Source organism: Eptatretus burgeri, chromosome 1, assembly GCF_056783735.1.
Source record: "Eptatretus burgeri isolate ZD-2024b chromosome 1, Ebu_testis_v1, whole genome shotgun sequence".
Classification (NCBI taxonomy): Eukaryota; Metazoa; Chordata; class Myxini; order Myxiniformes; family Myxinidae; genus Eptatretus; species Eptatretus burgeri.
In genome coordinates, this window is record NC_140961.1 from 25,657,032 (window position 1) to 25,670,952 (window position 13,921).

The window sequence follows — 13,921 nt, forward strand, 5'->3', positions numbered from 1 at the left end:
AAAGCTTCATCATTATGTTGTCGTAGTAGGTTCAGTTGTTTTGGCATCAACAGCATCACCATGAGGGAGATTGGGTATTTTGTAAAATTCACTCTAATCACTGCTACTTAAAATCGCCACATGGCAAAGATTGAACAATGTCATTCATTATAAACTCATGCTATACTTCCTCTCTGGAACGGCATTGCAGGTTACAACTTAACAAGGAACTTGGACGCAGGAGGCAACAATTCGGTCCATCAGGCTTGTGCCACACCAATGCCAGATTAAATCCGTCAAAACGACTTGATTTAATTGAGGGAATAGGGGGAGGCGTGCTGATGAGAAGAGTGTGGCAGGCTCAGACATATCACTGGTGCTAAAAAACAAAATGGAGAAATGCTTTTCTTTAATTATAAAAAAAAACATTTGGGGTGTGGGCCGGGGGGGGGGGGGGAGAAGGCAGTTTTATGGTGAAGAATATATAACAACCATACACTCTCCCTTGATGACGCTCTCGCAGGCATCACACTCGGCACATATACTGTACACACAATCACGAATCCAAATCACTCACAAGTCCTGCCAATATCGGTGTACTCCACAATCTCCGATGCCTCAAGATACCTATCTAATTCCAGTGTAAACCAACGTAATGTTACTGGCACCACTACCTGTCAAGGGAGACAAATTCCATGCATTGACTGCAATCTGAATGAAATACCCCTGCTTACTTGTGTCTTAACTCTCCTCTTCTTAATTCTCAGGCTCTGGTCCTTGATTGTATCACTGTCCATTCTGCTGACATTTTCTGCACATATATTTCGTTGATGCCTTTCTTAAACATCTCAATCGTATCCCCTTGGAACCGCCTCCTTCATGATGTATAAAGTTATGTCTCCTTCAGCCAACAAGCCACAAATAAGGAAGCCAGTGTAGCTTGGCGGACTGAGTAGACCACCTTGTTGGTCGGAGCATCCAGCCACTGTTGCTTTATTACGTCTTCCTTAATTTCGAATAAATTTCACTTTATACACGAAAGCACTGTACTTTCCTTAAATATAATGCATGGATTATTGACGATTTCATGATCAGTGATATGCATGAAGGCAAAATCAAAAAACTCATCTTTGTATTGTTGTTTTGCCATTTTCGTAACAAGATCAAAACTAAACATAAGGGCAATACCCCTGGGCACTCACGTGGTAGCGGCTGGAGAAGATAACCAGGGAACAACTGGTAGGCATGGATGACCCACAAATAATGTAACTGAGAAGAAAGTAAGTACCTGTGGATTTGTTTTTACTGCCGTGAAAAATCATTGGTACATCATGGGGTGATTGATTTATGGTTGTGGGCAAGTTTCATCGAAATAGTGTGTGTGCGCATCAGCAGCACTGCCACACCTTCTATACATAAACAACTTTGACAAATCAAGAATTGATGTTCCTATATAAATAGGTTTATCCATTTCAATACTCTCTTTTTTTCAAATGAATAGCACAAAAGTTCTCTGAAAATACCTCCACCCGTTCAAAACTTGGTTTGTTAATTTTTTTTAATTTTTTTTTTGTAGACCTTGTCGAGGCTCGTATGATAGCTAACACACAACACACATCAAGGGGGGCATGAGACAGCAGGGGAGGGAGTGAGAAGGACAAAATAGTGGGGAACAGAGACATTTGGAGATCTGTGGAAGGGAGAGGGATGGGACGGGGAACATGGGGAATAGAAGATAGACATTACAGGGACTTTGAGGAAGGAAAGCAGGGAATTTGAAGGAGGTGGGCTTGGGTGGATTATCGGGGGTAGAAAAGATCGAGGATTTGGATGGGGGATGATAAGAGGTGGTGGTGAACAGCTGTTTTGAAGGCCCAGAGGGAAGAATGGGAATGAATAGAGTGAGGGAGTTTATTCCAAAGGTGGGAAAAAAGAGGAATGAAAGAGTGAAGGTGAGCAGTGATTCGTGATTTTGGTAGTTTTACCAGAAGGGGGTTGTTGGCGGACCTTGAGCACCCTGCGGGAATGTGGTGGGGACAAATCGCAGAGAGAGCAGGGGGGGCGAGGCTGGAGAGGAACGGTAGAAGACAGAAAGACCACCGACCAACCTGCGGTGATTGAGTGAGAGGCCCAAAGACTCAGCCTCATTGTGGGAGATGCCAATGATCCGAAATGCCTTAGTTTCTACAGCGTGAAGCCGAGAAAGGTGGGAGGCAGGAGCACCAGCCCAGAGGGGAGAGCAGTACTCCATCAGGCTGCGGACAAAAGCTTTGTAAGTGGTCAGGAGCTCAGGTGGGCCGAGGAAGAATCTTGCACGATGGAGGATTCCCAGTCGGTGACGAGCTTTGGAGGCGAGGTTTGAAATGTGGCTTTCCCAGGAAAGGTCATGGCAGATAGTGAGACCCAGAAGCTTGAAAGAAAGGACTTCTTCCAGAGGATTGTTGAGAAAGTGGATGGGGGGGTTTTCTAAACGGTCCTTTCGAAGAGACAGTGAGAGTGTGAGATTTGTCCGGATTGAAAGACATGTTCCACGGATACGGCTCAGATTTCCTTTCTGGCATTGAGGGCTTCTATCCATTGTTGGGAGAGCAGAAGCAGCATATCCAGGGTAGAGTGACCTGGTCTGAAACCAAATTGATGATCAGAAATCAAGCCATTGGAGAAGAGGAAGGATTTGATGTCTGAAGCGATGATGGATTCCATAACCTTGCTGATGATTGGGAGAAGGCTGATTGGTCTGCAGTTGCAGGGATCTGTTTTTGCACCTTTTTTGTGCAGGGCAGTGATGTTTGCTGATTTCCAAGCAGATGGCAGATGACCTTGAGCAAATGAGAGGGTGAATAGAACAGAGAGAGGGTGAGCAAGAGCAGAAGAGCAGGCTTTGAGGACACGTGGGCTGATGCCGTCTGGACCGGTTGCAGAATCTGAGTCGAGGTTTGACAGCAAGCTCTCCACCTTGTCAGGAGAAAAGGACACAGAGTCCAAGGACAGTTAGGTGCGACTGGGTGAGGTTGGGACAGAAAGCGATGGGTTTGGGACTCAAGATTTAGATGCAAACACAGAGTTTAGGCATTCAGCTTTTTCACGTGCGGTATCAGCAGTGCTGCCATTTGAGGTAAGGGAGGGGATGGATGGGGAATATACACCAGCAACAGATTTGATTAGATGCCACCAGGATTTTGAGGAGGGAGAGAGAGGTTTGAGAGTTCAGACTTGAGATGAGAAATATGTTGTTTTCTGGCTCTCGTGAGGGTAGATACTCACTTGTTCCAAGCTTTATGGAAGGAACTGAGATTGCCCTCAGTTGGGTTTGCTTTCCATGAGGCAAAGGCAAGTTGTTTCAGGACAACTGCCTCACCACAAGCTTCAGTGAGCCAAGGACGGGAGGAAGGGTATGACAACTGAAGACGAGAGGGGATAAATCTGTGCATGAGGGAGAGCAAGTTTCTTTGAAAGAATTCCCAGGATGAGTTTATGTTGGAGAAAGTAGAGATAGGAGACCAGTCTATAAGTTTGAGGGCTGCTTGGAGACCCTGCCAGTCGGCTTGAGTGACCGATTGAGTCGCAGAAAGCTTTTGCTGAGGTGCCATGACAGGTGAGAGAGGTACCCACACCTGGCCAACTGGCATGATTTTGACAAATTTACTTGGATACCATAGGAAGAGAGTTTGGTGAGCAGGGCAGGGTGCCAGATTGTGTCAAAAGCACTTGATATGTCCAGGGATATGGCTCGGATTTAAAAACTAGTCAGAGGTAAAACTACCTCAAATTAACTTTGAGGCCTGTTTCCAAGATGTAGCAAGTCTTATATTTTCTCGATTCCTAACATTTTCCATAGTCTTTCCAAATACAGCATGATTCATTAATTTATAAAAGTCCTTCTCAAAATCTGTTTCTGCGTTTTTTTCCACTTTTTGTATTAGAATCAATATCGTCCTTTAACCATGGACTTTGTTTAAATTTCAAAATCCTCTGAATTTTCCCCATTCTCAACCCAGCAGATAAATATTGTCTCACGTTCCTTTGATGTTAAACATAACTTTCTTTATAATTTAATGTAGTAAGTAGTTTTTCTGAAGATTTACCCTTTATATTAAATGATTGTTGGAAATCACTTAACCATTCTTTTCTTGGACTTTCTTTATCGGAGGCATAGGGTAGATCTTTATGTTTATTATGAAGTTCTTCAGGGTATTTTAAATCAACCTCAAAATAATATCCAACTTCAGCCTCATCCAATTCTTTTTGAGAGGAGATAACAATATCAAGTAAAACTTTTTCATAATGTTTTTCTTTAACCCATTTTAGTTTCCCATTCCCAAGTTTCCCAAAAGGTAAAGATTGAGACATGGCCCACCCATACAAATTGTTAGCATCATAATACATCAGGTAAGAGTTGTCCTCATTCTTATTATAATCAGGAAGATATTTGTTATTTGCTTTAGCATATCAAAGGGCGGAGGAGCTCCTTGTGAGCCAACGGCCATCCATATCTAGTGCCCAACTGTGTCTGCAGACGTCCTCCTGCAGTTGGGTTACTTCTTATTAGGAGGTTGGTGGCAGGATTTGCACTCCGGCCACCGTAAAACCCTTCATTCCGCAAAACGCAAAAAAATCTGAAAACCCACTCCGTGGGAGTACCTCCTGTGCAGCTTCCCTTCGCAGGGCAGCTCACCGGATGACGGGATTGGGGCAAAGCCTTCGGGACCCCCAATCTTTGATAGGAGGGAAACCACGGGGTAACATCCCTGGGTCAGATTGCGGGAGAGTGTGTCGGAGTGGTGCTGAGGTGTCGTCCACCAGACGGCGGTCTCCTTGGGTTAACCTGAGGCGGTCCCTTCGGGTGGGTGCCTGGAATGTCCTATCCCTAAGAGAGGATGATCACCTGTCTCTGTTATCATCTGAGCTCAAGCGTTTGGACATCGGGATTGCAGCTCTCTCTGAGGTTCGGAGACCGGATTGCAGCGAGATAATGGTGGGTGGTTACACCTACTATTGGTCTGGTCGCTTTGATGGTTACCATACCCAAGGAGTTGCTGTAGCTGTGTCCAATAAGCTGACCCCAATGATAATTGAGGTAACACCGGTCAACGAGCGTATTATGAGATTAAGGATTCGTCACTCCTTAGGTGTCATTTCCGTGGTCTCTGTTTATGCTCCGACTAAGGCGAGTGATCTCACCGTGAAGGATGCATTCTACGCCACGCTCGAGTCTGTGGTTGATCAGTGCCCCAGACGAGATACACTTCTAGTCTTGGGGGATTTCAATGCATCGACTGGAACTGATAGGGATGGTTATGAGGTGTGTGTTGGTCCCCATGGGTCAGGAACTATGAACCAGAATAGCACTAAGTTCCTTGACTTTGCAAGAAGTCATGGACTTAGGGTGGCTGGTTCATGGTTTCAGCGCCCACAAGCTCATCGCTGGACTTGGTATTCCAACGCTGGCGGTGTGGCAAAGGAGATTGACCATGTCCTCATTGACGGTCGTTGGAGGATGATCCAGAACTGCAGGGTCTACCGGAGTGCTCAGTTCCTCAATACTGACCACAGGCTTCTTGTAGCAACTCTAAAGCTGCACCTTAAATCCTGGAGAATGGTACCATCCCAGCCTAGGCTGGATGTTGCCAAGCTCAGGGAAGAGAGAGTAGCTGAGGAGTTTGCGAACAGGCTGAGTGGACACTTGGGGGGTCTGGGTGCTTTGGGGGGTCCTGAAGAGTTGTGGAGTGCCTTCAAGACCACCGTCCTTGATGTAGCCGGTGGATGTCTTGGAACTCACCGCAGGGCAAAGAAGAATCTTGTCTCTCAAGGGACACTGGATACCATTGACCAGAGTCGCAGGGCCAGGCTGAATGGCAGAGCTGAGCTGTTCAAGGAGCTGAGGCGTAAAACTGTACGTGCACTGAGGGTGGACAAGGAGGCCTATGTGCGAGGAATCTGTGAGGGGGTAGAGCATCACCTGTGGACAGGTGATTCTCGTCCTGCTTACAGGGGAATTCGCGCATTACGTTCATCCAAGCCCATCCCTCGGAGCACTGCAGTTCGAGCAGAGAGTGGTAGGCTCTTGACAGAGGAGTCTGAAATGAAGGCCCGCTGGGCCGGTTACTTTGAGCGGTTGTACCAGGCTGATCCCCCAGCTGTCGAGTTGGACGTCAAGGGTGTTACAATCCCTGTTGCTGACCCACGAATCAACTGTGGTCCACCTTCGCTTGTGGAAACACGGGCTGCGGTGAACCAGTTGAAACGGGGCAAAGCTCCAGGGATTTGTGGCATCCATGCCGAACATCTCAAGGCTGGTGGAAATGCTGCACTCGTGTCGTTGCATGCAGTTTTGTGCTCTGCCTGGAACACAGGCATCATCCCAACTGACTGGAAGAGGGGCCTTGTTGTCCCTCTCTGGAAAGGGAAGGGTGATCGCCAAGACTGCAACAACTACCGAGGGGTGACGCTGCTCTCAGTGCCGGGCAAGGTCTTTGCTCGGATAATTCTTGATAGGGTTTGCCACCATCTGCTTGAGCACCAGCGTCCAGAGCAGTCAGGCTTTACACCAAAGAGGTCAACGATTGACCGTATCCTTGCCCTTCGTGTCCTCACCGAACGCAGACGAGAGTTTTTCGGCAGGGGCTGCTTGCAGCCTCTGTTGATCTCTGTAAAGCGTTCGATTCAGTGAATCGGGATGTCCTCTGGAGGATTCTTGGTCTTCGTGGGGTGCCACCAAAACTGATCAATCTGATGTCTGAACTCTAGTCTGGTTCTGAGAGTGCTGTGAAGTGTGGTGGTACCACCTCTGACTTATTTCCAGTTGTTACTGGAGTTCGTCAGGGATGTGTACTTGCCCCCACACTTTTCAGCACTTGTATGGACTGGATTTTAGGGAGGATGTCGGAGAGATCAAGTTGCGGTGCATCGTTTGGGAATGTCAAGATCTCAGACCTTGATTTTGCAGACTATGCAGTCATCTTTGCGGAGACTTTAGACATCCTTTTGGGGGCCCTCGAGGTGCTGAATGAAGAGTCGAAGCAGCTGGGATAACGGGTTTCTTGGGTCAAAACTAAGATCCAGGCTTTCGGTGACATCTTGGATGCTGCTGTCCTGTCTGTGTCTGTTTGTGGTGAGGATGTTGAGGTCGTGGAGAGATTCACTTACCTTGGCAGTGATATTCATGTCTCTGCTGGCTGCGAGTCAGAGGTAAATAGACGTCTGGGTCGGGCCTGGGGAGTCATGGATTCACTGGATCATGGGGTGTGGCGCTGCCGGTACCTGTGCGGGAGGACGAAAGTCAGAGTCTTCAGGTCCTTGGTACTTCCAGTCTTGCTCTATGGGTGCGAGACTTGGACTCTGACCAAGGATCTGAGACGGAGACTTAATTCCTTTGGTACCAGGTGTCTTCGGAGAATCCTTGGCTATCGCTGGTCGGATTTTGTGTCCAACGAGCGGTTGCTGAGAGAGACTCGGATGAGATTTGTTACCTGCATAGTCCGTGAGCATCAGTTGCGGCTGTATGGACATGTGGCTCGTTTTCCTGATGCTGATCCTGCTCACCAGATTCTCTCAGCGAGGGAGTCTCATGAGTGGAGGAGGCCAGTGGGCCGACCACGTGCCTCATGGTTGCAGCAGGTTGACCACCATCTCAAGGAGATGGGGATGGGCCTGGCATCTGCCTGGGGGATGGCCAGACGGAGGCCCCTGGAGTACCGACGGAAAGTGGACGCAGCGACGCGCTGTTCTGGCACATGCTCCCATACCTGACCTGACATATCTCTTGGAACATACTTGAGATATTCCTCTTTTAGCCTTCTCTATCATTAAAAGCATATCTATATCACTGATTAATTCCAAATTTTGTTTTGTCATTTTTAACATAGCACTCCAAGCCAAACCCGGAGCTGTGTAATAGTGAGCGGGGTCTAATCCATAAGAATTTTTATTATAACAGACTGTTCTAAAAGTTTCAAACACATCACTTAATAACAGTACATCAGTTTTAAGATATAAATCATGATATTCCCCAAGATTCTTTATATTAAGCTTCTCCCAAACCTTTTTAGCTTGTGTATACTCTTCATCAGAAATATGAGTATTATTCAACTTACCACAGAAACTCTCCCTTGAAGGAAGTTGTGTTTCTTTAAACCTTTCAAATGAATCCATATAGTTATACGGATATATTCCCTTTTGTGATAGGAGATCAATCTCTTCTTCATTTGAGAAATATGATTTAAGACTTGGGACATTTTTAATATTTGATGCTAACTCAGATAATGATAATTATAGATTTGTTAAAAGCTTGAAATGATATGTTTGAACCTGCTTTTGGTAAATTGATTACGGTTGATTTATGATTACTACAATATTTTGAATGTTTATTTAATCGTTCTTTTGTGTGAAAGGAGTTGAGACATCTCTTACGAGGATACGTTTTACATTTTCTGTTATATATTTGTGATTTGGTTAATCTTGAGAAATTTTTGATGAAAGCATTATGTGATTTTTCCTTTGAAGTAAAGTGAAGGTCAATGTGTGTTTCATCATTTTTATAGTTGTTTGAAATTTTTAATATCTGAACTTTGTTTGTATCCGTTAATCCATATGCATTAACAGATAGATTATTCATTTTCTCAAATTGAGGAATATCTCTCAATGACATTGAAAACTTTAAATCTTTAACATTTAATGTATTCTCATATTTCTTATAATGTTGAACCCTTTCAGGATTCCATTGTGGAGGATGTAAGTGAGAGAACAGACCATATAAAACATTTATTATCTTTGTTTTGAATATTAACAAGCGCTTTCTTAAGTTTTATCTCTTGGTAAATCAATATAAGAAGAAGCTTGAAGAGGATCTGATTTTAAGATGTGTATATCTAAAAAGATTATTTTTGTGATAGTAAATCCACTACCTAATACAGTGTTATCAACATCTTGTTCTTGTCTCTGGAGATCATCGTAAACATCACATCTTACAAAATCTTGAAATGATGAGATAAAGTGTGGGTTTGTCCTCATATAGGGAGTCGTTTCGTCTTGTCTTAGCATTTTCAATTTTACCCCCATATAAAACTTAAAAGTTTTAATTTCACTTAATGTGTTTTTAATTATAGTTTCAATACTTTGTTTAACCATATCAACAGCTTCCATGATTGAAGATGGTCCAGGGTCTTGAAAACGAAACAATCTTATTTTTATATGCCCTTTAAATGCCCCATCAATGTTTTCAATGGAGAATTTAGCTTCCCTTTTTTCATTGTTCTTGTGTTTGCGTGATTGAAGATGTCTATTATAATTATTTTTAATAATATCATTATCACATATATCACAATGTTTTGTTTCTTGATCAAGTGGAGATATTTGATGAAATGGATTAAATGTGTTTGGTTTTAAGGTGTTTTTTATAATATTTATATTCGTGATTACAAACATCGCAGTACATTGTATTCACCATATTTTTTTTAAATAAAAACTTTGCTTAAACTAAAATTTTCTTAATAAAAATTTCGTTTAATTTATAGATGAATCTGTGCTTAATACCATTTTATCCTCCAACTTTTTTCACTTAATAAATACAATGTTTCAAGGCACAAAAGACAAGTTTCAATCAATCTCTTCATTTGTTAAAGATACTGAGAAATATGTCAAGGATGTAAAATTGAACAAAGATAAATATAACAACTATTGGATAAAAACAATTATGGTGGATAATATGAGTTCTTCAATTACCTTCAGTGGAAGGGCTTGTAGTATATCTGGAAGAACATCAATTAAAGTATCTCTAACAAAAGTTTCTCCTCTCCTTCTGGCAATATATTCAAAACTAGAAAAAGCAATGAAACAAGAAAAAGTATCAAAAAATACAAACCTTATGGATGAAGCTGTAGAAAGAAAAGATAAGACCATCTGTAATATGCAACGTGAAATTTGTATTTTTTTCAACAACCCTAAAGATGTAAATCCTGATGAAATCAAGGATGTTAATACATCAGGTGAAATGACATTTCGTTCAATAGTAGTTAAGGATCATTTTAAAATTACCTTTAATATAAAAAATATAGCAGTTGAATCTGTTAATGAAAAAAAGTCTATAGATATCGATGGTAATATTTTTTCTACTAATTAAATATGAGTCAATATTCAACTGAAGATTTTGAAGATTATGAGCGTGATTATGATACCGAGAGTTTGTGTTCAAACGATAGTTATGAAAGTAGTTTTATAGATGATTCTGAAAGTATCGAAGATGATACCGAAGATGAATTTCAGTTTAAGTAAAGTTTTACTTTATATATGTGCTAGATTTTGAACCTCTTGAATTCCCTGATTCTCCATATGACAAATTTGAGAATTGTCCTGCGTGTGAAAGACGGGGATTAAACACAGAGTCAAAAGCCTATAAACAATGTATATTCTGTGATTATCTTCTAATTATTGATAATAAAAAATATAAAAAGGAAAATAATTATTTTAGATTTACACCAAAAATGAATTACTTTACAAGATTGATTAGAGAAATGAATGTAAAGTATGAGGGTGATAACCCACCTTTCCTTACAAGGGAAGAAACTGAACGTATTAGAGAAATGTTCAAAGGATTGTTGTTATATATTATTCATAGATGTGATTTTCAGGGAAATATCAACACAAGATATTGCATAAATAAAATAATGGATTATTTTGAAATTAAACCTGAACTTAGGATAAAATATCGAGTTTCTAAAAAAGCCAATAGTAAATTAAATAACCTGTTTTCAAAATATATAAATGAATGATTTTTTACCCATTTGGGAAAATAAGATAAAATTTAACAATCATAAAAATCTTCCAAATTCATTTAGATGTCTCATAGTTGGTTCAAGCATATGCGGAAAAACCTGCTTACTTTTGAAGATGCTCCTGACTCCCAACTTTTTAGATTATGATAATTTAATAATTTTCACAAAGTCGAGTTTTCAACCAGAGTATCAACTACTCTCACAAGATTTTAATGCTGGTCTTCAAAAAGAAGATATAATCGGTTTATTTAAACTTCAAAAAAACCTAAATGATTATAACATTCAAGATATAATACAACTATTTTGTGATACACAGAGATGTAAAAAAAAATCAAAACCGATGAGTTGTATTCTTAGTGATGATACGGATGATATACCGTCTCCCCAAGATTTGGATAAATCAAAAAAGAACCTCGTTATCTTTGATGATTGTGTTAATGAGAGAAACCAAATGGTAATGGACAGCTACTACACAAGAGGGAGACATTCTTCTTGTAATTGTATTTATCTTAGTCAATTGTACTTTCAACTTCATAGAGCGAAATGGAGACGGTTGATCCGCTGTGGCGACCCCTAACGGGAGCAAGCCGAAAGAGGAAGAAGAATCGTACTTTCAACTTCCTCGTTGTTCCATCAGAAACAATGCTAATACTTTTATTTTATTCAACTTAAATTCAATAGATATAAACAATTTTTGGAGAGATAATTGTTCTACATTATGTAGTAAAAAGGAATTTGGGGATTACATGAAGCACATGACTGAAAAATATAAATATATTGTTGTGAAACAAGATGAGATATTAAATGATATTTTTCAATAAATAAATGGATGCGAAAGAAAGAGCAAGAAGATTTAAGGAACATCAAGAGTTGGTTTCAAAAGTTGTAAAACAACAGTAAGACATAAAGAAGAAACGCAGACAGAAACTAACGGGTGAAGAAGCATTTGAAAGAAAACGAGAAATTTTTTTAACCACTTTTAAAAACTTCCAAAGAAAAAATTGTAGTTGTTTCCACAGTTCCCACAATAGAATATACTCCTAAAAAACTTCAAATGATAAAAGATTTCAGTCAAATGATGGAGGAAGAATTAGAGCATATAGGAGAATTAGAATATGATTATGAGGGATTATTTCAACAACTGGAAGAGAAAAATCAACCCCCTGATTATATTGTGAATGCTCTTCAAAACAATGAATATTCAGCAGAATCAAAAACCAAAGCAGGACTCATTCCAACAGAACAATCAGTAATGTTTCATCTTGTTCAAGAAAAGGTATTGATATTTAATGATGAATTAAGGTTCTTGAGTTCTGCTCAACCTACCCCTGTTATCCCTGTTAAATTAACCCCCAGATTAATGTTTCTTCTCTCAAAAGATGGAAGACAAACTTCAACTGTGAGGGGTGAATCAAAGTATTTTGATAAACCATTGGATATGAAAAATAATGATGATAGAGTATATATTGATCTGCTGAACTCTGTTAATTATAGGGTTAGTCTTTCTGGTAAACGTAGCAAGAATGAGAAGGAGAAACACATTATTCAGGCTTTAAGTATCCTTGGTTCAAGTGTTAGTTTTCTTCCAAATGATCCATCACAATTAGTTAATAGACTGTTATTGTTGTTAGGTAGTAAGAAGGCTGGAAATAACAATTGTTTTAATGAAGCATCAGCCATTTTAGACCAGTTGATGAACATGAAAATAATTAATAAATATCAATATAAAGACATTTTATCTCGTATTAAATAAGATGAGAAGCACAATCCTTAGTTTTAATTTCACAACAAGCGACCACACATCTTAATTCCCATACCCACGACAACTTGACCCAACAAAAGAATATGAGGCATCTTTATTGTCCATGGAAACTTAAAATACTTTATTTAATATAACTGAGAAATGAATTTAGTTATATTATAATCCGGGAAGTGGATACAAAACGATAACAGTCTCACCCGGAGCATATGAGATTTCTCAAATATCTTCCGAAATTGCTCGTCTTATGAAAGAACAGGGTGATGAACCAAAAAATATTGTTATAGATATTCAAAAACATACTTTAAAATCAACGATTAAACTGAAAAATAACTACAAGGTTGATTTCACAATTGATAATTCATTTAGAAAGTATTGGGTTTCTCCTCAAAAAAGATTGAAACTAATGGGACGTTTTACAGTGATAATGTCATTCAAATACCCTCAGGAATAAATTCGGTATTAATTCACTGTGATTTGATTGATGGTGCTTATAATGATGGAATAAAAACAAATAAAATATTTTCATTCAGCGCATACTCAACCCCAATTGGTTATAAATTCAATATGGAACCCAAAAATCTGGTTTATCTCCCTGTTTCAGGAAAAACCATACACAGAGTAAATTTTAGGATAACCAACCAAGATAATCATATGATTTCTTTTAATGGAGAAGTTATATCCATCAGAATTCACCTACGTGAAGTTTTCCAATAAATAAATACGATGATTGTGAGGAAACATGAGTTGGGAAAATATAAAATAATTACAGGGGATGGGATGTTCTTTTCCCCATACTACAAGGGTGAAGGTATGTATATTGGTAGAGGATACTATAAACCTAAGAGAGAAAGGGGTGTCGGACAATTTACGGACAATTGTCGGATGTTGGACAATTTAGAGGAGAGGGGATAATTGGGTATCTAATGGGTATCGGTTCAACTATTCCTAAACATAAAGACCGAATTGGTTCAACTGCTTCTGCTGTGGGAAATATAGCAGGTGCTGTAAAGAGCATAAAATATGCCCAAAAGGAATCTCATAAATTACAAGCAATAAAATTAATTAAGAAAGGCAAAACTCAGTTGTCTCCCCAAGAACGACAGAAAATAATTCAAATACTTGGGTCAAGGTTTCAAAAGTGTTAACATCTTTTTTCCTAAATAAATACAAGTATAGAAGCAATTGATAGTATCTATGATTTGGATGATACTATTATCATCTCAAACTCCACTAAAAAAGAAGATTACTTCAAGGTAAATGCAATCACTGGAACAGACTGGAACGCAAATGGTACAAAAAGTTTTGAAATATTTAATCAACAAACTTATTTGAATCTATCCGAAAGTTTATTGTGTAAATTTACATTCACTAAGGCTGGGAATAACACAAACGCTACACTCGTAAATAATTT